General features: G+C 41.9%; 1 long non-coding RNA gene across 28 annotated transcripts in view; it reads right to left on the bottom strand.

Moving 5' to 3' along the window:
* Positions 1–25,780, bottom strand: part of LOC118250285 (uncharacterized) — a 223,119-nt gene that overhangs the window by 25,969 nt on the left and 171,370 nt on the right. Inside the window, exon 13 of one of the 28 annotated variants that reach the window (XR_004779385.2) lies at positions 23,476–23,594. The exons of the other annotated variants lie outside the window; for them this stretch is intronic. This is a non-coding gene — a long non-coding RNA (uncharacterized LOC118250285). Of the gene's footprint in view, positions 1–23,475; positions 23,595–25,780 lie in introns of those variants that run through there. 28 annotated transcript variants of the gene reach the window in all.

A 25,780-nucleotide genomic window follows, 5' to 3' on the forward strand; every position in this document is an offset into this window, starting at 1 on the left:
AACCTCCTTCGTACAAGAACATGACCAGCTGAGTAAATAGAAAAAAACTGTTGAACTTGTGGATAGTACTCACTGAGGCCCTAATTGTTTTGATACATGTGCCTGCATAGCAATACATTTTGGATAGGAATAGTGAGATTGAGATACATAAAAGCAGTTGGTAAAAGCTAGAAGTTAACCTGAAAACATATTCCTAGTAACACAGTTAAAGGGGAGGGAGACAAGCTCAAAGGCAAATTCAGGTCAGTTTGTGCCTTCAGAAACAAGACAGAGAACTTCTAAAACAAGGTCATAAGCAAAGATGGAAAAAGTCACAGAAACACCAGATTTGCCATAGCGTCATGAGAGGGGAACAGTGGGGAAAAAAATGACAAAAAGAAACCAGAAGTAAAATGAATATATTCATGCAGCGTCAGTCTCTCCAGACAAGAAATGGTGCCAAGCAGAACCGCATCAGCGTGTGGCCGTTTCTTGCACTGACACTAAAAACATCTGGTGAGGTACAGTGTTTATACCATCTGCCAAATAAGCATTTTTTAATCTTAAAACATATGCTGGAAATAGGAAAATTTGGACAACAACAAAAAGAAAAAAAGAGGGGTGGGTGGCCAATAAATTAAGAGTGAGAAATGGGGAAGGATGGATTGGAGAGAATGTTTTCCACACAGTGCATCATAGTTAATTTGGGTCATCTCAGGTCACCAAGGGAAAGGAAAGTCATGGAGGAAATCACGGATTGCTCTGAGAAGATAAAAGAAACCAAGGGATGCTGTCCATATCAGAGACTGCATCATTTAACACTGGGTTTTACAAAGTTAATCATAAAACTCGTGATTCAGCAAGAGTTTGGGGATAGAGCTAATTTAAGACACGTGAACTGCTGCTGATTCTGATGGAAATACTCCTATTGTTGCAGGCAGGCATAGCTTGCTTTTTTACAGGAAAGCATATAGTTAAGCATCTAGGTGAGCCAGGGGTTAATACTTGTTCTGCTGGAAAGATGGTAATCATCTTTGCTGTTTGGCAAAACGCTAATTCAAACAATTTCTTGGTACATACAAGGTATGTAAATCCTCATATAAGGAATTTGTTAACATATTTTGTTTTGAAATCAAACGTGTTCAAGAACATTACTGGGTGAAGTTACCTAAGTGACTAGTTTCATGAATTATCATAAAGATGTATAAATGAAAGATTTGGGCTTACATTACTGATTCTTTGATGTCAAGAGAGTCTCTCATTCAAATCAACATCTCTTTGGTACCATCTCAGGTCTCCAATATGTGTAGTATTTGGTGCATAAGGAGTTTCTAAAAAGAGTAACAGACATCAAACCCACTTTAATGTAATTTGTCTATTCAATTAATTCCATATTATTTGTGATTTTAGAAAAAAAAATGTGCCCAGGGTAAAATCCAGGCCCCTAGAAATCAAAGAAAAACTCTCACTCCCTTCATCAGAGTCAGGATTTCACCTCTATAATACTTGACTTCCAAGTACAAGTGATTTATGCCTTGTAAATCACTTGCTGGGGTATGATCAATTGCAGATATTTTATCAAAGTCTGCATCACATTAAACGTGTTGTATATCCTTTAAGATTTACTTCAGTTTATTTCTGTTTTGTTTATTACAGATTGTGTTTTTGAAAATCACAATAAAGGATGGATTATACTTGCTATAGCTTACAGGAGTTTTTTGTACTTCTACTGTGTCCAATAGGGCAACTTTACACTTTGGATTCTGGCAAACTACCTCATCTGGAGACAAGTTATTCTTGGGATATATAAACATGTTAAACAACATGAAACCTAAATTCTGGAATGAGGTGATGTTTCCCAAAGGCGGCAATCAGAACTTAATAATTTTCTGCCTCCTGTAATGTTTAATGAAATTGATGGATTTTTGTAGAGTAGGTAAATATGTAGCTGAGGTTTATTGGACATTTCCGTTCTTCTAAAACAAACAAACAAAAAAACACCACACAACACAACACACCAACCAACCAACCAACAAACAAAAAACAAGCACAAAGACTTTACGTGCCCACATAACAGTTTTTCCAAATGTTTTTGTTTCATTCTGGATCCTAAGAAAACATTCAAAAAGCAAAAGCCAATCATCAAAATTCACAATGATCATCAAAAAGCAAAACCCAATCTAAATCTTTGATATAGGTCCTTTTGTCTGCAATACACCACAGCTGGAAGAGATGCAATTAACACTTGCATCAAGGAGAAGTCTTATTGGATCTTTTAAAATGCCGGCAAAAAATTGCCATTAATTCTACATTATTGGCAGACAACAAAATTTTAAATGATCACAAAAAAAAAAAAATCTTGGCTGAATTTTCAAATCAGATAATTTCTGCTAAAGTTCAATATACTTCAAAATACGGCTTTTTCACTAATATCCATTGGAGATTCTCCATAGATCTGCAAAGACAGGCAATGTAGGTCGTGTAGAAACAAACATGCATCTTATGATATCTTTCTCCCAATGAATGTCAAGCTTCATATGACACCTAAGTTTTGGATGAATCTTTGGTGATTTTGAACAAGATCTTACTTTCAGGACTGTGAAATAATTTTTTTCAGATTGATTCCACTTTAATTTGATTTTTTTTTCAAAAAAAGTTGACAAACCTTCCTTCCCTGCTCAACAGATGTTGTCTCCTTCAGTGAGAATCTACACACTATCCATAGCAATACGGAAACATGAGCTGTAAGAAAAATTCTGGTGAGTAATAATCCATTTGTTCACCTGCATGTTCAGAACAACTTCACTCACAATGAATAAAAAAAGATATTTATTAGCTTGATAGTGTGATTAGGAACTTCACCCACTGTTACTTGTCTGGATTTAGTTGACTGTAATCCATGACTGATTTAGGTCTTGGATCCTTTAAAGAAATAATATTAAAAAACTGGTAGCATTTAGTGTTTTTCAAAACTTCAGACAACATAAAGAAAAACAGTTTAAGGTTTCACAAAACTGTTGAGTTTTGCAAAACATTTTTCCCCTTAATTTGAACCATCACTTTCTCAAAGAAAACTAAATTAAAAAAACAACAAACATGTTTTTGCAATTAAACAGAATACTGAACTATGCAAACAATAAAGATCCTTGTTTGAAATTAATTCTTGTCCTGCTTCTGGGATTACCAGGGGAATAAAATTATAGCAAAACAAAACAAAAAAACCTGCTACAGCCTAGAATTTGTATTTTACCAGAAGCAAAAGAAAATTTAGGCTCAATAGTTTTGAGTTCTATTCTGTCTCCAAAAAAACATGATTATAGAGTTTGTTCTAAATTTGACAAAATGAAATATCTCATCACCCCTGTCATCAGAAGCCAAAGTGGTACCTCAGACTTTTTTTCTTTATGGCTCAATAGTTTACATTTTCCTTCTCTGTACCTAAGGGACATTTAGAGGTGGTTGTCAGGAATGTGACAACAATAATGAAAGACCATTTGGGTCAATGTTCATTGGCTAAACTTCAGAGGAAAAGGTCAGAAAACCTAGGACAGAAAGCCTGCTTGGAGGTGGGAAAGTGCCATAGAAGGTGCTGAATGCTTTTAAGATGATTGTCTGCAGCTTTTATATTTATTTGAACATTAAAACAAAACAAAACAAAACAAAAAATCTAATTTTAGCAACATCTAGCCTGAAGACCCTTGAAAGAAACTGTTTCCAAAGAGTTTGAGGAAACACTACTTGTCCATCTGAACACTGAAACACTCATATTAGCTTTAGAAATTTAAGTTTCTTAGGATATCACAGTAGTAAGTGTATTAGTTTTGGGGTCTCAGTCCTCTGAGTATTCCTGCCTGCCTGTGTCTGCTGGCTTTAGCTACCCATCAGTCCCTTGCTCTGTTGAATTCTTACCATCTGTTTTGTGTTGAGCCACTTGAATAAACTATTGCTCCCCTTATTCTTTGTGTACAGAGCTGTCTTTTGGAACACAATGTTTAGTCAAGCTCCTTGGCCCACAAAATTTCTTCTGCTTATCCTGTTCTCCTGCCCCAAGTGCCCCAGTTGTTCTTCGGTTCTCAAGAGTCCAAAGTCAACATTGTAGAGGCATGGGCATGCTGAGTTTGTGGTTGAGGGCACATCCAAATATTGCTACATCCCAGATTTGGTTCAAATACTTAGCGTAGCCCATTTATTCTAATTAAATAAATGACATTTCTGCATAGGAGAGAAGAATGGGGAGAGAAAAGGAGCAAGGATCAACTGCTGAAGTCTTCCCTGTGTTCAAAAAACACCAGCATTCCTGTAACATTACACTGACTCTGTCACCAGGGACCCAGAGGCCCAGTTTCAAGTTTTTGCACAGTTCTCCAGGAGTCCCAAGCCACAGAGCTATGCCCATGACTTAACTTTGCCAGCACTAAGCAGATTTTCCGGGGAAATTTTTTCAAGTGCTTCATTTTTTTTTTCCTTTTTTTTTTAAAAAAAAAGAACAAAAACTTGTTTTCTTCAAGTTGAACAGTCCTATGGCTCCCTGAGGGCCAGAGACTAACACGTGGAATAGATATCAATGAATTGTTTTCATCCTAAGAGCTAATGGCCATGTCAAAATTTCTTGAGTCTCCTTCTTCTCTCTATGGGACTTTTAAAAATATCACTTTCTTTGCTCTCTAACCTATTAGCTAAATATGTTGTTTAAACACATTGCATTAAATGCATTAAAACACAGTTAATGTAGATATACTATACACATGAAAATGCTTTAAAAATTTGACCTAAAATATGAGAATTATGAATTTACACATTTCCTATGATGATTTCTTATGAAAAAAAGGACCTGTTTTTCAAAACTTTAATTGACCTTTTAACTTTTCTAATAGTTTGTTCCGGCTTCCATTTCTTCAGGCTGGCATTCAGTGGTATAAAGCCTCAGTAAGCATGTACAGCTATTCTATATCCTTTTAAGATATACTACTTTGCTGTATCATTCACTACATAATAAAATGAATGCAGGAAAACTTCACAGAGTGCATACTGCCAATTTATCCTAGAATGTCTCGGCTTCTACTGGCGCATGGCCTGCCACCACAGCACCACGGTGTGCTCCCAACTCCTGCACTGCTCTAGTGCTGACTTGCTGTGTGGCCATATGCAAATAAACCAACCGTCCCTCAGCTTGGTGTTCTGTCCTTGTAAGGATGGCAGTGCTCACCTCCAGAACTAGAAGAAGGAGACCTTCTCCAATTGAATCCAATCACAGCAAGCTACCAAAGCTTTGATCTCTCAGCTGAGTATGGGACAGGGTGCTGCCAGTCCAACTGTGGTGTCCATGCAAGTAGGGTCCAAGGCAGGACAGGCACCACAAGATTTGCTCTGTGGGAAAATTCCAGTTGAAGCCAGGACTGGGTTCCCTGACTCCATCAAGCTGTTCCTGAGTGCTTCATAAGCTAAACTGGCACCAGTAAAATCACTTTTCATAGCACTGCGAATGTATAACAAGGTCTAAAAATGCAACAGAGAAGTTCACTCTGTGATTACTGTTAATGATTTACCTAGCACAAAGAAGTAGTTTCCACAGATGCCAGTAATTAATGCTACCTTCAAATAGATAAGTATATCCAAATTAATTGTATCTGTGTCACAACATTAAAAATATTAGGATCCAATACTTAATTCAAGCTCTTTTATTGACTTTGCAAAATGTAAACATTCCTTTGCCTTATGTTGTATACAACTTGGACATACGTTTAGTAATAAATCATTTTTCTTAGACATCTAAGAGACAGCAAATAGAGAATAGAAATAATAATATCAATTTGACTGAGACTATTTCAACAGGAACATCATTTTTGAAGACAGTTATGAGTCTCAGCTGATTTGTGGCTGGATTTTCTCAAAAAATTTTTTGAAAGTTAACAAAAATTTTGCCCATATACTTAAAATTGAAGGCACCATTCTTGTTAATGGAAAAAATATTTTTCTTTTTTTCTTTTTGCTTTCCTTTTCTTTTTCTTTTTCTTTTTCTTTTTCTTTTTCTTTTTCTTTTTCTTTTTCTTTTTCTTTTTCTTTTTCTTTTTCTTTTTCTTTTTCTTTTCTTTCTTTTTCTTTTCTTTTTCTTTTTCTTTTTCTTTTTCTTTTTCTTTTTCTTTTTCTTTTTCTTTTTCTTTTTCTTTCTCTTTCTTTTTCTTTTTCTTTTTCTTTTTTTTCTTTTCTTTTTCGTTTTCGTTTTCATTTTCTTTTTCTTTTTCTTTTTCTTTTTCTTTTTTCTTTTTCTTTTTCTTTTTCTCTTTCTCTTTCTCTTTCTTTTTTCTTTCACTTTCTCTTCTCTTTCTCTTTCTCTTTCTCTTTCTCTTTCTCTTTCTCTTTCTCTTTCTCTTTCTCTTTCTCTTTCTCTTTCTCTTTCTCTTTCTCTTTCTCTTTCTCTTTCTCTTTCTTTCTCTTTCTCTTTCTCTTTCTCTTTCTCTTTCTCTTTCTCTTTCTCTTTCTCTTTCTCTTTCTTTCTCTTTCTCTTTCTCTTTCTTTCTTTCTCTTTCTCTTTCTTTTTTTTTCTTTTCTCCCTTTTCCTTTTCCTTTTCCTTTTCCTTTTCCTTTTCCTTTTCCTTTTCCTTTTCCTTTTCCTTTTCCTTTTCCTTTTCCTTTTCCTTTTCCTTTTCCTTTTCCCATTGTTTCCCACAGCATCCTCCTAGAGAAACTGGCTGCTCATGTCTTGGACAGGTGCACACTTTGTTGAGTTAAAAACTTGCTGGGTGTCTGGGCCCAAAGAGTCATGGTGAATGGAATTCATTTGGAAGCTAGTCACTAGTGGTGCCCCCCAGGACTCAGTATTGGGGGCAGTTCTCTTCAATATCTTTATCAATGATCTTTTTTTTTTTTTTTTTTTTTTTTCCCCCCCTTTTCCCTTCTCCTTTTCTTTTTCCCCTTTTTTTTTTTTTTTTTTTTCCTTCTCCCTTTTTTTCCTCTTCCTCCCCTTCTTTTTTTTTTTTTTTTTTCCTTTTTTTTTTCCTTTTTTCCTTCTTTTTTTTTTTTTCCTCCCCTTTTTTTTTTCCTTTTCTTTTTCCTCTTTCCCCCCCCCCCCCCCTTCCTCCTTTCTTTTCTTTTTTTCCCTTTTTCCTTTTTTTTCCCTTTCCCTTCCTCTCCCCCCTTCCTCTTCCCTCCCCTTCCCTCTCCCTCCTTTTCCTCTTTTTCTCTTCCCTTTTCCTTCCTTTCCTTTCCTTTCCTCCCTCCTTTTTTTTTTTCCCTCTTTCCTTTTTCTTCCCCCCCTTTTTTTTTCCCCTTTCTTTCTAAAGGGAAAGGGAAAAAGGAAAAGAAAAAAAAAAAAGAGAAAAAAGAAAAAGAAAGAAAAAAAAAGGAAGGAAAGGGAAAGGAAGAGAAAAAGAAAAAGAAAGGAAAGGGAAAAAAAAGGGAAGGAAAGGGAAAGAAAAAGGAAAAAAAAAAAAGGGAAGGAAAAGAAAAGGGGGGAAAGGAAAGGAAAAAAAAAAAGGAAAAAAAAAGAGGAAAAGGAAAAAAAAAAAGGAAAAAAAAAAAAAAAAGGGAAAAGGAAAAAAAAAAAGGGGAAAGAAAAAAGAAAAAAAGAAAGGAAAGAAAGGGGGAAGGGGGGAAAAGGGGAAAGGAAAAGGAAAAAAAAAAAAAAGAAAAAAAAAAAAAAAAAAAGGAAAGAAAAGGAGGGAAAAAAAAAAAAAAAAAAAAAAAAAAAAAGAAAAAAAAAAAGAAAAGAAAAAAAAAAGAAAAAAAAAAAAAAAAAAAAAAAGGAAAGAAAAAAAAAAAAAAAAAAAAAAAAAAAAAAAAAAAAAAAAAAAAAAAAAAAAAAGAAAAAAAAAAAAAAAAAAAAAAGGATTCCCCCCCCCTCTCTCTTTTTTTTTTTCTCCTCCTCCCTCCCTCTCCTCTCCCTTTTTTTTTCCTCCTCTCCTCTCTCTCTCCCTCCCTTCTCTCTTTTCTCCCCTCCCCTCCTCCTTCCTCTCTTTCTCTCCTCCCTCTCCCCCCCTCTCCCTCCTCTCCTCCCCTTCTCTTCTCCTCTCCTCCTCCTCCCTCTTTTTTCTCCTCTCCTCTCCCCTCCTCTCCTCCCCTCCTCTCCTCTCTTCTCTCTCTCCCTTCCTCCTCCCTTTTTCTTCCTCCTTTTTTTTCCCCTCTCCCTCCTCCTCCTCTCCTTCCTCCCTCTCCTCTCCTCCTTTCTTCCCCTCCTCCCCTCCCCCTCTCCTCTCCTTTCTCTCCCTCCTTTCCCCTCCTTTCCTCTCTCTCCCCTCCTCTCCTCCTTCTTCTTTTCCCCCTTTCCTCTTCCCCCTTCCCCTTTTTTTTTCCCTTTCCTTTTTCCTTCCTTCCCCCCCCCCCCCTCCTTCCTTCTCCTCTTTCCCCCCCCTCTTCTCTCTCCCCCCCCCCTCTTTCCTTTTCTTCTCTTCCCCTCTCCCCTCCCTCCCCTCTCCCCTCCCCCTTTTCCTTCTTCCCCCCCCCCTCCCCCTTCCTTCCCTTTTTCCTCCCCTTCTCTTCTTCCCTCTTTCCTTTCTCCCCTCCTCCTCTCCCCTCCTCTCCTTCCTCTCTTCCCCCCCCCTCTCCTCTCCCCCCCCCTCCCCTTTCCTCCTTCTCCTTTTCCCCTCCCCTTTCCCCCTCTCCTCCTCTCCCCTTTTCCTTCCCTCCCCTTCTCCCCTTCCTTCCCTCCTTTCCTCCCTTCCCTCTTTTCCTTTCTTCTTCCTTCCCCCTTCTCCTCTCCTCCTTCTCCTTTCCCTCCTTCCTTCCTCTCCCCTCCTCCCTTCCTTCCTCTTCCCTTTCCCTCCTTCCTCCCCCCCTCTTCCTCCTCCTCCTCCCTCCTCCTCCCCCCCTTTCCCCTTTCTCCTCTCCCTTCCTCCCTCCCCCCTTCCCTCTCCCCTTCCTCTCCTCCTCTCCTTCCCTCCCTTTTCCTTCTCCCTCTCCCTTTCCTTTCCCCCCCCTCCTCCCCCCCCCCCCTCCCCTTCTTTTCCTCTCCCTCTTTCCCCTCCCCTTTCCTCTTTTCCCTTTTTCTCCTTCCCCCCCCTTCTCTTTTCCCCCTCCTTCCCTCTCTTCTCCCTTCTCTCCTTCCCTCTCCCTTCCCTCCTCCTTTTTCTTCCTCCTTTTCTCTCTCCCTCCTCCTCCTTCCTCTTTCCTCCTTCCTCCTTCCTCTCCTTCTCCCTCTTCCCCCCCCCCCCCTTCCCCCCCCCCCCTTTTTTCCTTCTTTCCTTCTCTCTCTTCCCCCCTCCTCCTTTCCCCCTTTTCTCCTCCTTCTCCTCTTCCCTTCTCTTCCTTCCCTCTCCTTTCCCCCCCCCTCCCCTTCCTCCCTCCCCTTCCTTTCTCTTCTCCCTCCTCCTTCTTTTTTTCCCCCTTCCTCCCCCCCCCTCCCCTCCTCTCCTCTTTTTTCTCTCCCTTCCTCCCTCCTTCCCCCCTCCCTTCCCTTTCTTCCCCCTTTCCTTTTTTTCCCTCTTCTCCCTCCCTTCTCCCTTTCCTCTTTCTCCCCCCCTCCCTCCTCTCTCTCCTTTCTCCCTTCCCCCCTCCCCTCCCCCCCTCCCCCCTTTTCCTCTCCCCCCCTCTTCCTTCTTCTCTCTCCTCCCTTTTTCCTTCTTTTCCCTCCTCTCCTTTCCTCTTTTTCTCCTCTCTCCCTCCTTTCCTCTTCTCCTCCCTCCTCTCCTCTCCTCCTCCCTTCCCCCTCTCCTTCCCCTCCCCCCCCTCCTCTTTCCCTTTTTTTTTTCCTTCTCCTCCCTTTCCTTTCTCTTTCCCTCCTTCCTTTCCCTTCCCTTCTTCCCCCCCCTCCCCCCTCTTCTCCCTTCCTCTCTCCCCCCCCCTTTCTCTCCTCTCTCCTCTCTTTCCCCTTCCTCCTCTTCCTTTTCTTTTTCCTTTTCCTCTCCTCTCCTTCCTTCCTTCCCCCCTCCCCTCTTCTTTCTTCCTCTTCCCCCCTCCCCCCTCCTTTCTCTTCCTCTTCCCCCCTTCCCCTTTTCTTCTCTTCTTCCTCCCCCTCCTTCTTTCCTTTTTCTTTCCCCCTCCTCTCCTTCTCTCCCCTCCTTCGGGGGCTCCCCTTCCCCCTTCTCTTTTCCTCCTCCCCCTCCTTCCCCTCTCCTCCCCTCCTTCCTCCCTCTCTTTTCCTCTCCCTCCCCTTCCTTCCCCCCTTCTCCCCCTTTTTTCCTCTCCCCCCCCTGGGGAAAATTTGATGGTAAAAATCTTCAACAGGGGGGGGGGGGGGGGGGGGGGTAGGGGGGGCCAGATTGGGGGGGGGGGGGGGGGGGGGGGGGGGGGGGGGGGGGGGAGGGGGGGGGGGGGGGGGGGGGGGGGGGGGGTAAAAGTACACTTGGGGGGGTTCAAGGGGGGGGTTTGGGGGGGGGGGGGAAATTTTTTTTTTTTGGGGGTGAGGGTTTTCAGTGGGGGGGGGGGGGGGGGGGGGGTTTGGGGGGGGGGTCTTTGGGGGGGGGGGGGGGGGGGGTGGGGGGGGTTGGGGGGGGGGGGGGGGGGGGGGGGGGGGGCTTCCAAATTTTTAGATTTTTTTTGGGGGGGGGTTTGGGGGGGGGGGGTTCTCAAAATGGGGAAATTTCCTATGTGGGGGGGGGGGGGGGGGGGGGGGGGGGGGGGGGGGGGGGGGGGGGACTTTTGGGGGGGGGGGGGGGGGGGGGGGGGGTTTGTTTTTTTTTTCCCAGTGGGGGGGTTTTGGGGGTTTGGGGGGGGGGGGGGGGGGGGGGGGGGGGGGGGGGGGGGGGGGGGGGGGGTGGGGGGGGGGGGGGGGGGGGGGGGGGGGGGGGGGGTTTTTTTTTGTCACATTCCTGGGGGGGGGGGGGGGGGTTTGGGGGGGGGGGGGGGGGGGGGGGGGGGGGAGGGGTGGGGGGTTTTTTTTTTTTTGGGGGGGGGGGGGGGGGGTGGGGGGGGGGGGGGGGGGGGGGGGGGGGGGTTTTTTTTTGATGGGAAGGGGGGGGGGGGGGGGGGGGGGGGGAGGGGGGGTTTCATTTTTTTTTCCTCCTTAAAGAAAGGGGGGGGGGGGGTTTTTTAAAAAAGCTATTTTGCTCCCAAAAGGGGGGGGGGGGGGGGGGGGGGGGGGGGGGGGTGGGGGGGGGGGTTCTAGGGGGGGGGGGGGGGGGGGGGGGGTGTTTTTGGGGGGGGATTTTGTTCTTTTTGGGGGGGGGGGGGGACAAGAATTTGGGGGGGGGGGGGGGGGGGGGGGGGGGGGGGGGGGGGGGGGTTTTTGCATTTGTTTCTGGGGTATTTTTTTTTGGGGGCTCAAAAAAATGTTTGGGGGGGGGGGGGGGGGGGGTTTCAATTTTTAATTTTTTGGGGGGGGTGATGGGGGGGGGGGGGGGGGGGGGGGGGTGGGGGGGGGGGGTTTTGGGGGGGGGTGGGGGGTTGGGGGGGGGGGGGGGGTCTTTATGGGGGGGGGGGTTTTTTTTTTGAAACTCTAAAATTCCAGTTTTTTTTTTAATTTATTTTTTTTGTGGTGAAGGGGGGAAATAAAAATCTCAAGGGGGGGTCATGGGGGGGGGGTTGGGGGGGGGGGGGGGGGGGGGGGGGGGTAACAGGGGTGAAGTTTTCCTTTCTCACACATTTTTTTGCTCCAAGGGGGGGGAAATATCTTTTTTTTTTTTTTTTTTTTTTTTTTTTTTTTTGTGGGGGGGGGGGTCTTTGAATGCATGGGGGAAAGCATCAAATCCCTCCTCTCCCTGATTTTTTTTTTTTACAGCTTTCATTTTTCTCTTGATTTGGGGAAGGTGTGGTTTTTCCTTGATGGGGGGTTGGGGGGGGGGGGGGGGGGGGGGTGAGGCCAGGGGGGGGGGGGGGGGGGGGGGGGGGGGTGGGGGGGGGGGGTTTATGGGGGGGGGGGGGAAATTTTTTTTTGGAATCAAAATGGGGGGGGGGGGGGGGGGGGTCCTTTTTTTGGGGGGGGGGGTTTTGGGGTTTCTCCTCATGGGGGGGGGGGGGGGGGGGGGGGGGGTTTTTTTTCCTGGGGGGAAGGGGGGGGGGGGTGGGATGGGATGTTGTTTTTTTTTTTTTTCACGGGGGGGGTCAAATTTTTGTCTTTTGGGGGATCTAAAATTTGGGGGTGGGGGGGGTCTGGGGGGGGGGGGGGGGGGGGGGGGGGGGGGGAAGTGGGGGAACTTTTGGGGGGGGGGGGGGGTTTTTTTGGTTGGGTCCTGGGGGGGGGGAAAGGGGTTTTTTTTTTTCTGGGGGGGGGGGGGTTGTTGGGGGGGGGGGGGGGTAGAATTAATGGGGGGGGGGGGGGGGGGGGGGGGGGGGCATTTTTTTGATTCCAAAATAAAATTTTTCCTTGATGGGGGGGGGTGTTTCTTGCATCTTTCCAAATGGGGGTGGTGTATTGGGGGGGGGGGGGGGGGGGGACCTATATCAAACTGATTTAGATTGGGGTTTTGTTTTTGGGGGGGGTCATGGTGGGGGGGGGAATTGATTGGGGGGGGCTTTTTGAATTGTTTTTTTTTGTTGGTTTTTTTGGGGGGGGGGGGGGGGGGGGTTTGGGGGGGGGGGGGGGTGGGGGGGTGGGGGGGGTTGGTGGGTTTTTTTGGTGCTTCTTTTTTTTTTTGGGGGGTTTTTTTTGTTTTTTTGGGGGGTTTTTTTTTTTTTTTTTTTTTTTTTTTTTTTTTTTGGGGGGGGGGGGGGGGGGGGGGGGGGGGGGGGGGGGGGGGGGGGGGGGGGGGGGGGGTGGGGGGGGGGGGGGGGGGGGGGGGGGGGGGGGGGGGGGGGGGGGGGGGGGGGGGATATCTGCCTTGATCTCCTCTACCCCCTCAAGTGATTTACAAGGCATAAATCACTTTCTACTTCTCCTCTCTCAAGTATCCTAGAGGTGAAATCTCCTGACTCTGATGAAGGGAGTGAGAGTTTTTTTCTTTGATTTCTAGGGGCCTGGATTTTACCCTGGGCACAATTTTTTTTTTTCTAAAATCACAAATAATATGGAATTAATTGAATAGACAAATTACATTCAAGTGGGTTTGATGTCTGTTACTCTCTTTTTCTCTTCGGCTCCTTATCCTCCTCTCCAAATCCTACACCTATTGGAGACCTGAGATGGTACCAAAGAGATGTTGATTTGAATCCTCTCCTCTCTCTCTTTTCTCCTCACATCTCAAAATTCTCCTCTCATCTCAGTAATGTAAGCCCAAATCTTTCATTCCTCTACATCTTTTCCTCTAATTCATCAACTAGTCCTCTTAAGGTAACTTCACCCCTCTAATGTTCTTGAACACGTCTTGATTTCAAAACAAAATATGTTCTCCTCTCTCAAATTCCTTAAATGAGGATTTACATACCTTGTATGTAATCTCCCCTCCTCTCAATTGTTTGAATTAGCGTTTTTCCCAAACAGCAAAGATGATTACCATCTTTTCCTCATCCAGCAGAACAAGTATTAACCCCTGGCTCACCTAGATCTTAACTATATGCTTTCCTGTAAAAAAGCAAGCTATGCCTGCCTGCAACAATAGGAGTATTTCCCATCAGAATCAGCAGCAGTTCACGTGTCTTAAATTAGCTCTATCTCCTCTCCCCAAACTCTTGCTGAATCACGAGTTTTATGATTAACTTTGTAAAAACCCTCCTGTTAAATGATGCAGTCTCTGATATGGACAGCATCTCCCTTGGTTTCTTTTATCTTCTCAGAGCAATCCGTGATTTCCTCCATGACTTTCCTTTCCCTTGGTGACCTGAGATGACCCAAATTAACTATGATGCACTGTCAAATCTGGAAAACATTCTCTCCAATCCATCCTTCCCCTCTCTTTCTCACTCTTAATTTATTGGCCACCCACCCCTCTTTTTTTCTCTTTTTGTTGTTGTCCAAATTTTCCTATTTTTCCAGCATATGTTTTAAGATTAAAAAATGCTTATTTGGCAGATGGTATAAACACTGTACCTCACCAGATGTTTTTAGTGTCAGTGCAAGAAACTGCCACACGCTGATGCGGTTCTGCTTGGCACCATTTCTTGTCTGGAGAGACTGACGCTGCATGAATTCTATATTCATTTTTACTTCTGGTTTCTTTTTTTCTCATTTTTTTCCCCACTGTTCCCCTCTCATGACGCTATGGCAAATCTGGTGTTTCTGTGACTTTTTCCGTCTTTTGCTTATGACCTTGTTTTTTAGAAGTTCTCTGTCTTGTTTCTGAAGGCACAAACTGACCTGAATTTTGCCTTTGAGCTTGTCCCCTCCCCTTTAAACTGTGTTACTAGGAATATGTTTTCAGGTTAACTTCTAGCTTTTACCAACTGCTTTTATGTATCTCAATCTCACTTTCCCTTCCCTATCCAAAATGTATTGCTATGCAGGCACATGTATCAAAACAATTAGGGCCTCAGTGAGTACTATCCACAAGTTCAACAGTTTTTTTCTATTTACTCAGCTGGTCATGTTCCTTGTACGAAGGAGGTTTTTTTTCAAGCTGTATTTGAAACAGGGGACAGGTTATATAAGGGCATAATAAAAATATGACTTTTGTGAAGGCGCAGGCAAGAACCTCTCCATCTAAATCTCCTTCTGTCTCCTAATCTGAAAGGATTTTTCTGGCTTTCTGATGGCAAGGGAGATTGTTCTGCACAAGTTTGTGCCAGGTAACAGCTGAAGATGAGGACTGGAAGAGTGGAAAAAAGTAAAAAAATAAAAAAAATAAAAAAAAATAAAGCTAAAAGCTATGAATTTAGAGTGCACAATGATCTTAAAAATCTCTGCTGGTTAAGTGTTACCAAATGATGCCATATGAGACACCACAACATTTCCCTAAGCTTGCGAAAGGCCGTAATTGTGGTGCTCCAGATAATTTCATGCGGTAACAGCTTATAAAAGTTGACTCTTTAGTAGAAATCCTATGCCTGATGGCCTAGCACAGATTATCTTGTTCTTTGTTGTGCCTCTGCATGAAGAGTGAATATGGTTAACACACATTATGGAAGAAAGAGAGAAAATCAAGTGATGGTGCACCTGATTTTCAAATAGCAAGCATATCTGCCACATCCACAGCCTCACTATGAGGATGCTCACCTGCCTGCCATGTTTGCTCACTCTGGATCCTTTGAAAGTGCCCAGCATCCAGAAGGTCAAAATGGACAGTTCCTGCTCTCCAGGGAGCAATGAGAGTTTACCTTCTTTCCCTGCCCTTTAAGCAAGCCACCTCCTGGAGGTGCTTATCTCCTCCCCAAACACTGTCTGTGAGCTTGGGCACATGAGTTTTAAGTATGGATATCTTTATGCTGAAGTTATCCCTTTGGAATTCATTCCAGCACTCAAAGAGCACATGATGCCAGCCAGAGGTGCGTGATGTGTTGTCCCCTTCCCCACAATGGCTTTGGGAGAAATGACGCTGCTGTCTAGAAGGAGCAGCACAGGGCACAACTCCAAGGAGTAGCCCCTCTGCTCATTTTGCATTTCACTTTTTACTGATCCTTGCTGGGCTCCCTGGACCTTTCTTCTCTCTCTGCTTTTTGCATGTGGGTGAAGACATCAGTTAAAAAGTTGGGGTGATAGAGCTCAGCTTGACCTTAGATAGCACTCAGTGGACTAGCATACCTCTACTGCAGCAGGCACAAACATACAAACCTTTAGCGTCAGGGGTACATGTCTCATTCTTCCGGCTGCTTTTCTCACAAACAAATATTTATTTTGGAGAAAGACAGGGAAATCCAATTCTCTACTTGTGGTTTCGATTCCTTTTGTCTGCAACATGTTCTGCTAGGGAAGTGATGCACAGCGGTTTCTTTTTCAAATTTGCTTCTGGCTCAGCAAGAAGGTGGGTGGCAGGGCAGTTGGAAGTCATCAAGCATAAGTAATAATGTTTAGTAACCTTTTGTGTAACTCAGCCCTCCAACATTTTCAATGTCTTCCTTTTCCTGTTCTTATTGGGGGACAGATCCTTAGAGGTCCTGAGTAACTTCAAATTTAGCTGAGACATTCCAAGTCCTAAACTTAAGCCCACAAACTTTGCACAGAAAAGCATCACAAAATCTTTCTTATCCATACTGCAAAAGGGAGGCAACCACACAACTGGGGTAAAGTGAAGCAAGTCTCCCAAGGGCAGTAGAAGAAGGCAGCAACAGAACAATTAACATGAGCAGGCCACAATAACCTCCTCACACTACGAGTCAAATCCTAATCTCCTGGTCACTACTTGAGTAGATAAGGATCTTTATGGAATATTTATACTAAAGATAGAGCAGGTGCCAGATTTTTCTCAGCACAGTGGTAAGCATAGCTGCCTTATTGCCACCAATTAAGCAAATGTTAGCCTGAAAGACATGTTCAGAAAAAAAAAAAAAAAAAAGAAAGAAAAAGAAAACACTCCCCTAGATCACAGTAGTTGCAATTGGTTACTTGCTAATGACGAACAGTGATGACTGGTGATACTTATTCACGTGGTAGATTTTCAAAGCAAAAAGTAGAGTTTAGTATCCCCAGCTAAAGCCTTCCCAAGAACAATATGATAGACCATTCAATGTGCTAATACTCAGTTCTAGTCATATTTTTCACGTGCAGATTTTGGAAAGAGAGATTCCTTACTGGAAAATTGATTTTTTTGTTCATACATTTAATGCATAAATACATTCATGCCATGGAAGTAGGCAGGAGAAATACCTGGTTTTTGACCATGTAAGCTTTCCTTCTAAAATAGTTTCTCTCTTGTTCCTTTCTCTAGAGGACAAACTGATTCTGTCTTTCTTGATGTCCACTGTCAGGAGAAAAGGTGAATGTGAATCTATATTCACATTCTGAAAAAAGTTTTCTTAAATAAGTTGTTCTTCTGTTTTACAGTGATCCCCCAAACACATATTGACACGACATTAGCACAGACGACACAACAGAGAGCTCCAGGTCAATTCTCAGCAGATGATAGGAAAAACGAAATTTCTCAGTATTACCACCCACTTAGCTGAAGTGGCATGTTCTCCAATCACAGATGCAGCCTTGATTGCTGTATCAAAACACTCCATGACAGCTCTTATCTACATGAACAGTCTGCATGCAGAGATGGCAATATCCCCACACCATTCAGCTGGTGGCAGAAAGAGCCTCAGAAATCACCTGGAATTTCTGATCTTGTCAGAAATCAGAAATACCAGATCAGAACCTTACAGGCATTCAGAGTGTGTATAAAACATACGAAAAGCAGAGAAAATTTAGATTTCTGAGATAGAATTCCAAGCCAGCAATAAGGATGGGTCTCAAAAGAAACATCCCATAAGGAATTGATACAACATACAGAAAAAGACCCTCCTATCCTCCAGGAGAAAGCAAACTAACAATAAACGTATCTTACATATGGCAAATATATCAGTGAGCAAGTTGCTACAGATTCATGGGAAGGATGTGAGAAAGGTTCTTAACACAAGTTTCAAGTCCTACAGAGGAGAAAAGTCCATAAAAAATGGAAAAAGTTTGATTAACCCTTTTAGAATATTGAGGACCAGGATCCAGAAAACCATCCACATGAAATGGAGGATGCTGCCCATTTTGTAAGTAGACTCTTTTTGTAACATTGTACATTTGTAAGTAGACTCTTCTTAACCATCTAACTAATAGTTCAATGGAATAAAAAAAAAAAAAAAAAAAAAAAGTAACTCAATTAATCCAATCTAAAAAAGTAAACTAGCCTTTTCAGTAACATCCAGGCTTTGCCTTGACCCTGGGGGATGAGAAAAGAAACAGCCATAGAAACAGTACAAGCCAACACTTATGTCTCAAAGAAGTACAAGTATTCATCCTGAAACTCTCCACGCATTTCTAGAAATGAATACTAGGCAGACATCACTAAAGATTGAGGACTCCTTTTCTTGTGCTCTAACTCTCTCTGTGAAGTCTATCAAAAGATTCCCATTCCTGGAGGTGTTTAAGGCCAGACTGGATGGGGCTTGATCTAGTGGGAGGCATTCCTTCCCATGACAGGGTGGGTGGAATTAGGTGATCTTTAAAGCCCCTTCCAACCCAAGCTATTCTATGATCCTGCAACAGCTCAGAAAAGCATTGAAGAATGAGCTCTCTCTCAAGTTTCCAACAAACTTTCTGCCCACCCATGGTTATTTGCATTTATTGACTCTCATAAAATGAGCTTTTTATTCAAAGAAGAGAAATAAAGAAACCTCTGCTGGTACTGAAATCTTGGGTTTGATCTCTGGGCTAATGAAGGAAATGTGCTCCTAACACCTCAACTTCATACAGCCGGTGCTGGAAATAGTTGCCAGAAGGGTTGGGGACATTCACAGTGTTAGAGATGAAGGCCCTGGGTTAGTAGGGTTGGGGACATTCACAGTGTTAGAGATGAAGGCCCTGGGTTAGTGTCATGTCCCAGTGATCATGACAACGAAGAGATTCCCAGATGAATAGTCATGGATTAGATAGTCAACAGACTGCTTCCAACCACTTGGCCCTACGGATAAAGATCATGTTAGTTGCAGAGGATTTGCTACTACAAGTGACACAGCTAACCTCTATGAACCCCAGAGATCTGCAGCAATAAAGCCATAGAAGATGGCTTCTTTTCCTGACAGATTTACTGGGCACATGGAATCTGGGTTAAACGGCCTTAAAAACAAGGAAGAGTGTAAGAAAGATTTTCAGAGCGTAGGTACATCCTCTAAAGCACTTGCAAAATTTTGTGCATGAAATCTTCATTGTAGTCAAAGTAGAAAAGCACAATCTGACCTAGCACATGTGGTTTCTGATTTAAATAAATTAATTAATTAACTAATTAACTAATTAAAAGAAAAATATCAAAGCACTGGAGGAGAGGTTTCTGAAGAAGTGAGATGAACATGTAGAAGGTATGCACAACTCCTAAGTTAGAGTTAAGGTTGCTGAAAGAATAAGTATTTGTTCTCAATGACAAGGTGTATGTATACCCTCTGTGTGAATGTATATGTTGATATTACTAAAAGCCTTAAGATCATTGAATCATAGAATCACAGGTAATCTTATACATCTAGTCTTACATAACCCATACTTTCTGAATATATTTCAAAATAAAAAATTTCACTGGTGGAACTTGAAGCAATTCTTTGCAATGGTGTAACAAAAAATAAAAAATAAAAAAATCTGACTTTAATCCTTAAATTGACAAGACAAATTTCAATATTCACCTTATGAAAAGAGCGAACAACGGTTTTGTAAATTCTTAGTTTATATTACTGTGACTTGGAAACTATTTTTTAAAATGATATTATATTGGAGGTCATAATTTTCCAAATACTGAAGCACTTGTTTATAGTTTGGTGTTTAATAACCAAGTGCATTAAACATTTTGTGCTCTAAATTTACTAGTTCTTGGATATTTACCAAATTCTCTGCAGTGTGCTGCTCCAGGAAAACACTATCCAAGTTTTGATGACAGCTTAAATTACTTTATACTTTTACAGCATTAATAATTTGCGATATTAGAAATACACTGAAAAGAGGCAATTAATTACTATCATGAAGCAAAGCCTAAGACAAGCTTTAACTACTGTTGTCAAGCTAATCCCAGATTTATGTTTCATATTTACTTCTCTCCCTTATTATCTGCTTTTATTTTGGATTTATGGGAAGTTTATTTTTCATTAGAAGTGTTTTTGATGCACACACAGATTGTCAAGCCATCCTCAGTGACTGATAAATGCCAACCTGTATAGATGAAGTTTTGAAACCAGACTGTGGTTACCATACTCAACTGTGGATGTACTAAAATTAGGCACATGTATTCCCATTTAGCCACTTGAGTTATTCACATCACTAAAAAAAGGCCACTTGTTTAGGTGCCTTTAGTTAAGTGACTAAATTGAGACCCCATGTGGCATGCATATTACAAAATAACAAGAGCTTGTTCCTTAATAGGCTCCCATGAAAGCCAACAGGAATTTAGCCATAGAATTCAAAGGGGACAGACTGCACCCAACTAGTGGATTGTGTAATAGCTTTTATTTTGATGTTAGGTTTTTGGTATTTTTTCTCAGTAAAAGATTGAAAACACAAGTTAATAAATCTTCTAATTAAACCACTTACCAATTTTACAACATTAGTGTTGGGATAAGAACGAGCAAAAAGAAAGGCAATTATAAAAGCAGAAAAGAAAAAAAGACAAAGGAAGAAAACGGGACAAGTAGGTGGACTCTGTCTTTGGCTGTTGGTTTGGCTCTTTCACTCTCTCCAAGCACTCCTTTGGGGATCCAGACTAGGCAGCAGATTTCAAAGGTGTTGACAAGCCTGGCAGACCAGAGATTTCAATTTGTCCCCCATCAACAATGCCAGGCAGCTGTAAATGACTCTAACATTCTCTGCTTCATGATGTCCAGGATTAGGGATAGGTTTTTGCTTTAAGTCCATTATGGACTCCCTGCTCAGAGGCTCAAGCTTACTTAGACAGTGAATGCTTTCAGTCTATAAACCACCAGTCTAGTTTCTTTTTCTTTAGACAAGATAAAAGGGGCAGAAATCTTTTAAAAGGTGGATAAGCACTTCCACATTTTTCTCTTATTTGCTCCCACTTTCAGGAAACAAACAAGAAAAGTATGACAGGGACCCAATCAATCATCTTTCTTTCACAAGGATGGGTATGTATGTTCTGAAATGTCTTCAACAGTTTGGAAATCTTCCATCATTAATTTGAAGGCATATTAAAAATTTTGTTCTTGCGTACAGGACTTACAGAACCAATTTGTTCAAAAGTAATATTACTTAGAATTTTAGCAAAGGGTGGGCACTTTTCTCCAAATTCTTCCTTTCCAGCTTGGGCCAGTTTCTTCTGATAAAACAAAAATGGTCTATTCTTGATACCTGAGCTCAGCATTACCTTCTAAACAGAATCAGAAAGAGGGCATTATCCATTGAAACTTCACGAGCACCCATGGATATAACCTCTCCGTCCAACCCAGTAAGCAGATATAAGGCACTTGCATAGCCATGCTACTTTATAGATCAATGGGGCCACCAGAAACATTGGACATTACAGCCTCCTTTTTCCTTATAACATGACAGGTCAGGGTTATTAAACTTTGGTTTGCAATACGAGGATACAGAATGGACAAAAATGACTGAAAAACAGATGACATTTTTTCATATCTTCGTTAAAAAAAAAAAAAAAGAAAGAAAATTTAAAGTTTTTTTTTCTTTTTTTTTTATCTGTATTTTCTGCATTGCAAATCTGAGGTTTTGGCTCAAAGACAAAATCTCTTAATTTCTGGATGGTTGTGATGTTTCACACTGAACCACTAAAATAAATGGAGTTCTGCCATTGGCTTCACTGGAAACTGGCACCAAGCCTTCATTTGGTAATTTCATGTCTGTTTTACAGCTGTAAACCAACGCACAAAGCATATGGTTTCTGATGCCTCGCAAGTTAGAAGAACTGCCTAATGAACATCATCTTAGCAAATCACTCTTTTATGTATAATTTATTATGTCTTCATCAGTGAAACCAACTCAAAGCACAAATGCAAAGCAAATATATTGGGGTTGAAATTAGAACTACAACAGAATACACAATGGTAAATGTGCAAAACATTTTATCTTTCTTCAGTAGTTCTAATGGAAGCCTTCACAAACTTGAAGAAGACTCTACTACAAACAAATACTGCCTTCATTCAGCAGACTTTGCAAAGTTGAAGAGCTTGAAAAAAAGTGAGAGGAGAGGGAGGAAGGGAAGGGAAGGAGGAAGGGAAGGGAAGGGAAGTTTCTTGTCCCTGAGTAAAATCAACATGGATGTTCAAGTCAGTACCTTGCAAAAATTAATTAATTAATTAATTAATTAAGATTAGTTAAATGCCACTCTGGAAAATATCAAGAGAATTACATTTTTTTAAACTACTTTTTTTTTTCCTGCCAATTTCTGTCTTCCCAGCAGGTGTCAATAGCAAAAATTGCATCCAGTGATTCTAAAACACAATGCGTTCTGAAACACATGTGGCTGAATGACAAGAAATACTTTTTTATCTTATTTTTAGTTTCATGGCCTAAATCATTAATTTGCAGTGTGCCACACATAACTCAGTTTAAGCATAAAATTATCTCCGGATATAGCATTTCTAAAGTGTTGTCAAACTGGTCACTTTAAGTTGTTTATCATCTCACTGTTTAATCTGCATAGAGTTAAAAGGAAACAGGGTTTTCTGTATACATACAAATACTGGGACAGGGAGAGGAGAAATACAACAATATTAACAGAGTATTTCTCAGCCTTCCTAGCTACGCTTGTTGTGTTTGTCTACTCAGCTTCTTGCCAACCTTAAAATTCATTAATACGAAAAATACTGAGTTCATTGGCTGCAACACCTCCATTGTAGAAATCAGACTACTACTATCTACCACATGTTCTGGCACAAACCCAAGTTCATTCTCTTCTTCTTCAGTCTTCTCCCTCCATCTCACTAAAGATCCACAAAATTGCCTGTGGAAACAAATGTTTTAGAAAAAAGTCCTGTCAAGGACAATCCCTAATGCTGCCACTTTATGCACAGCGCCACAACAAGAGAGCACAGAACTTCATGGAGGCCACTGGGGTACTGCCTGGGTGTGGGGATGTTCCCACATGGAAGAGATTATAGAATTGGAGAATGAAGCCAAGCAATTTGTTGATCCTTCCTATGATCATGTATTTTGCATATGTTGTGCAGCAACGTACCTTTCAGTTGGGACTGGTTATGTTATGCTGAAGTTCATCTTACGTAACACTGATCAGTTAGACCACAGATGCTGAATTAAGTGGGCCTTCAGGAGTTGGCCTTCTTGCCCCTGAATGATTGCAGAACCAAGAGCAAAGTGTACCAGGAGTAAAATAAATCAAGAACTGAAGAACAACAGTTAAAACAGGGCTCTATATGGACTCTTTATCCCAAATTGTCTTGTTTTTGTTTTTTTGCCATCTGAGCAGATTTTTGATCACTGGAAACTGTGTCCAGGTTTCCTTAGAGTTCTGCCAGAAATAAGAGCTGGGGCATATTTATTTCTGAGGGCAGATCCAAGAGAGGGGATAAGTTCAGCCAGCTAGCAGGCGCTAGCATCCAAGGAAGTGAAAGAGGACACAGGGAAGGTATATAAATCCATAGCTTTAGAAACAGCGATGGATTTATCAGTAGCCATTCCTACAGATACACAGCTTTGGAGTGGGAAAAGAGGTTGATGGGATGGATGCTCAGGTGGAAAAGAGTTTGAATATAAACAGAAGTAAGGAATAGATAAATATCCAGGGCATAGTGTAGAAGAAGAAAGCTTCAAGCAATTACTTCAGTAAAACACTGTTACACCCACTGATACCTGGTATTTCCACCTCCTCTCCTCAACCTAACAAGGACATCTGGATACACATTTTCTGGAGTTCCTTTTTGAATTTCTGGAAATACAACAGTTCTAAATCACAGTCCTGAGCAAAGCTTAAGACATCCAGAAACATGGAACACCACCAAATATTTCGACAGAGGTGCACTGTGCCTGTGGAGAGATAGGAACCACTGAAAGAAAAACAGTCAGTAAGGCAGTCATGCTCTTTACTTTCACAGTGGAGCTGAAGCATTTATATTCCTGATACTAAGTACAGCAGACTTAGTCTCACAGTCAAAGACTCACAAATAAGAAACAATGCACAAATGTACCTTTTAACAGTAAGAATAGAAAGAAGAGGGAAGTCTAAGGAATCACACTTGTCATTCAGTGCTGACCAAATTTCCTATACGTGACAAGACTGTACCTGGAATAAAAATTTCAGAACAACATTACTAGGAGACTTAGAATTAATCTATGATGAGTGTTAAACCAAAAAGCTCCAATATGCCATAAGTCTCTTACCCACAGATCTTGGCCAGAGAGCTCTCACACTCCAAACTGGATACTCATGGTGTATGTCATAGGTATGCCTTTCATGACAGTATTGTCTAATTTTTTTAAGTGCCAGTGCTTGGGGACCTTTGTTTATGTTAGTGCATATGCACACCTATTATACTGCACAACATATGACAGCAAAGGCTAAGTTTTTTTTTTTATTGCTTTTGGCGGGATTGTTGTGTTTTTTTGTTTGGGGCTTTTTTATTTTTATTTTATTTTATTTTTGGGTGTATATGTGTGTGTGTGTTTTGTTGTCTGTTTGAGTAACTGTAACTTCAGGAATAGGTGTAATTATAGCACAGCAAGCCTCCTGCAGCCTGCTTCCCACAACCCAGAGATGTTCAGCAGGAACCATTTGATCACCAGCTGCTGCCTAAACACTTGAAGCCCACTTGAATGTTCAATCCCTACTCATCCATTTGAGCAGCAGCCACCTTGAACTGGAAGGTAGAAAATAACACCTTAGCAAGAAGAGGGCTGCTTGCTCTACCGAAAGGCTCAGTGTGGCTACTTGACTTGGGGTAGCCAAGGTGGAAGAGCTGCTGCTCAGGAAGTGGGCAACTTCTCTGGGGGGTGGAAGGACACAGATGGCAGATGCTTATGAGAGAGTGCCTGCAGCTTGTGCTGAGTAGTGGATGGCACTGGTTGTCTCAAGGAGCTGAGGGAATGTAATTACTGCAGGAGGAACACTGCTTGCACTGGAAGTACAAATCACTCTGAAGGTATTCAATCTATAGTACAAAGGTGCAGGAGCATAGGTATTTGAGTGGGACAGGACAGGAGTGCTGTGCTGATCTGCAGGAGTTTGGGGACACATCTGTTTCTTTCACACTGAATTTGAGTTTGGTTTCTGTAGTTGAACCATTCTAGCTTTCAGTACCAGCTCTGGCCAAATATAGTCACCTTTGAGCACTGACTGCTAAACATGACAGTGAGTGCCTGGTGCAATCCAAAAAATAATAATGGTGCACACTTGTTATAAGCTTCATGTTCCGCCAACATCACATACGCTGGTATCATTTCAGCATGGTGGGTGGTGGGAACTCCATGAAACTTTGGAAACTTAGAGATGTCAGAATTCAGAAATGAATCTGTTTCCCTTCTTTTTGTTTTCTTCTTTTCCAGCTAGATATAGATCTGTCTAGGCAGAGAGAAGTTATATGAATAATTTCATTATTATTACTACTAGAGCTAACAAAACATCCTAAGTGCTTTAAAAATAGGTCAGTTCTTCTTGTTAGTGGGAGGAAATTTCATGTACAAGATCTGGCTGAGTTGTCTGTCTCAACCTGGTTAAGTGTGGGAAGGGGGTGACTGCCCTCCCACTCCTCTCTGGGTGTAAGCAAGCCCTGTAGAGTTCATGATTTACCCCTGTGCCTTCAGGTGCAGTGAGTACTAATTGCTTCCTCTTACACCAGCTGGCCTTTTTGGTCAGCATTCATTTTCAGGATAATTTGCACTGTTTATTTTTATTTATTTATTTATTTATTTATTGCTTCAGTTGAGAATGCAAATGGCTGTCAGGTTGCAGAAAAAAGAAAAAAAAAGTTAACTTTGGTGAAGGATACTCTAAGTACTATGCGGGAATCACGTTTTTCAGTGGGACCCAGCATATAAGCATTTATGTAGCCTAGATTTACAAGTTTGTAAAGATGTCCCTCTCACACTTTGATGGCCTGGTCATGAATATTACATAAAGTTCAAATTTTGGTGCTGAGATTAGCCACTGTTCATTCCCTTGAAATGATGAACACCTCAGGTTGAACGGCTGATTTTTGAGAAAAGTGGATCATTTTTATTACAGCACTAAAATCAAAGAACTGTAAATTTTCCTTTTTAATTGTACAAGCTAACTACAACAACAACAACAAAAATTTACCAATCTCTGAGAAGTTGCAGGTGATCTAAAAGTCAGCCATAGCAACAGTTCATGCTGTATGGACTGGAATTTTTAGGCAACTGCCATTAGCCTTTTTTCTAATGGAAGATATAACATATACTAATTGATGCCAGCAAGAAAACTGCACTAATTTTTCAGAGGACTGAAGAAGA

The sequence above is a fragment of the Cygnus atratus genome, chromosome 5, assembly GCF_013377495.2.
Source record: "Cygnus atratus isolate AKBS03 ecotype Queensland, Australia chromosome 5, CAtr_DNAZoo_HiC_assembly, whole genome shotgun sequence".
NCBI lineage: Eukaryota > Metazoa > Chordata > Aves > Anseriformes > Anatidae > Cygnus > Cygnus atratus.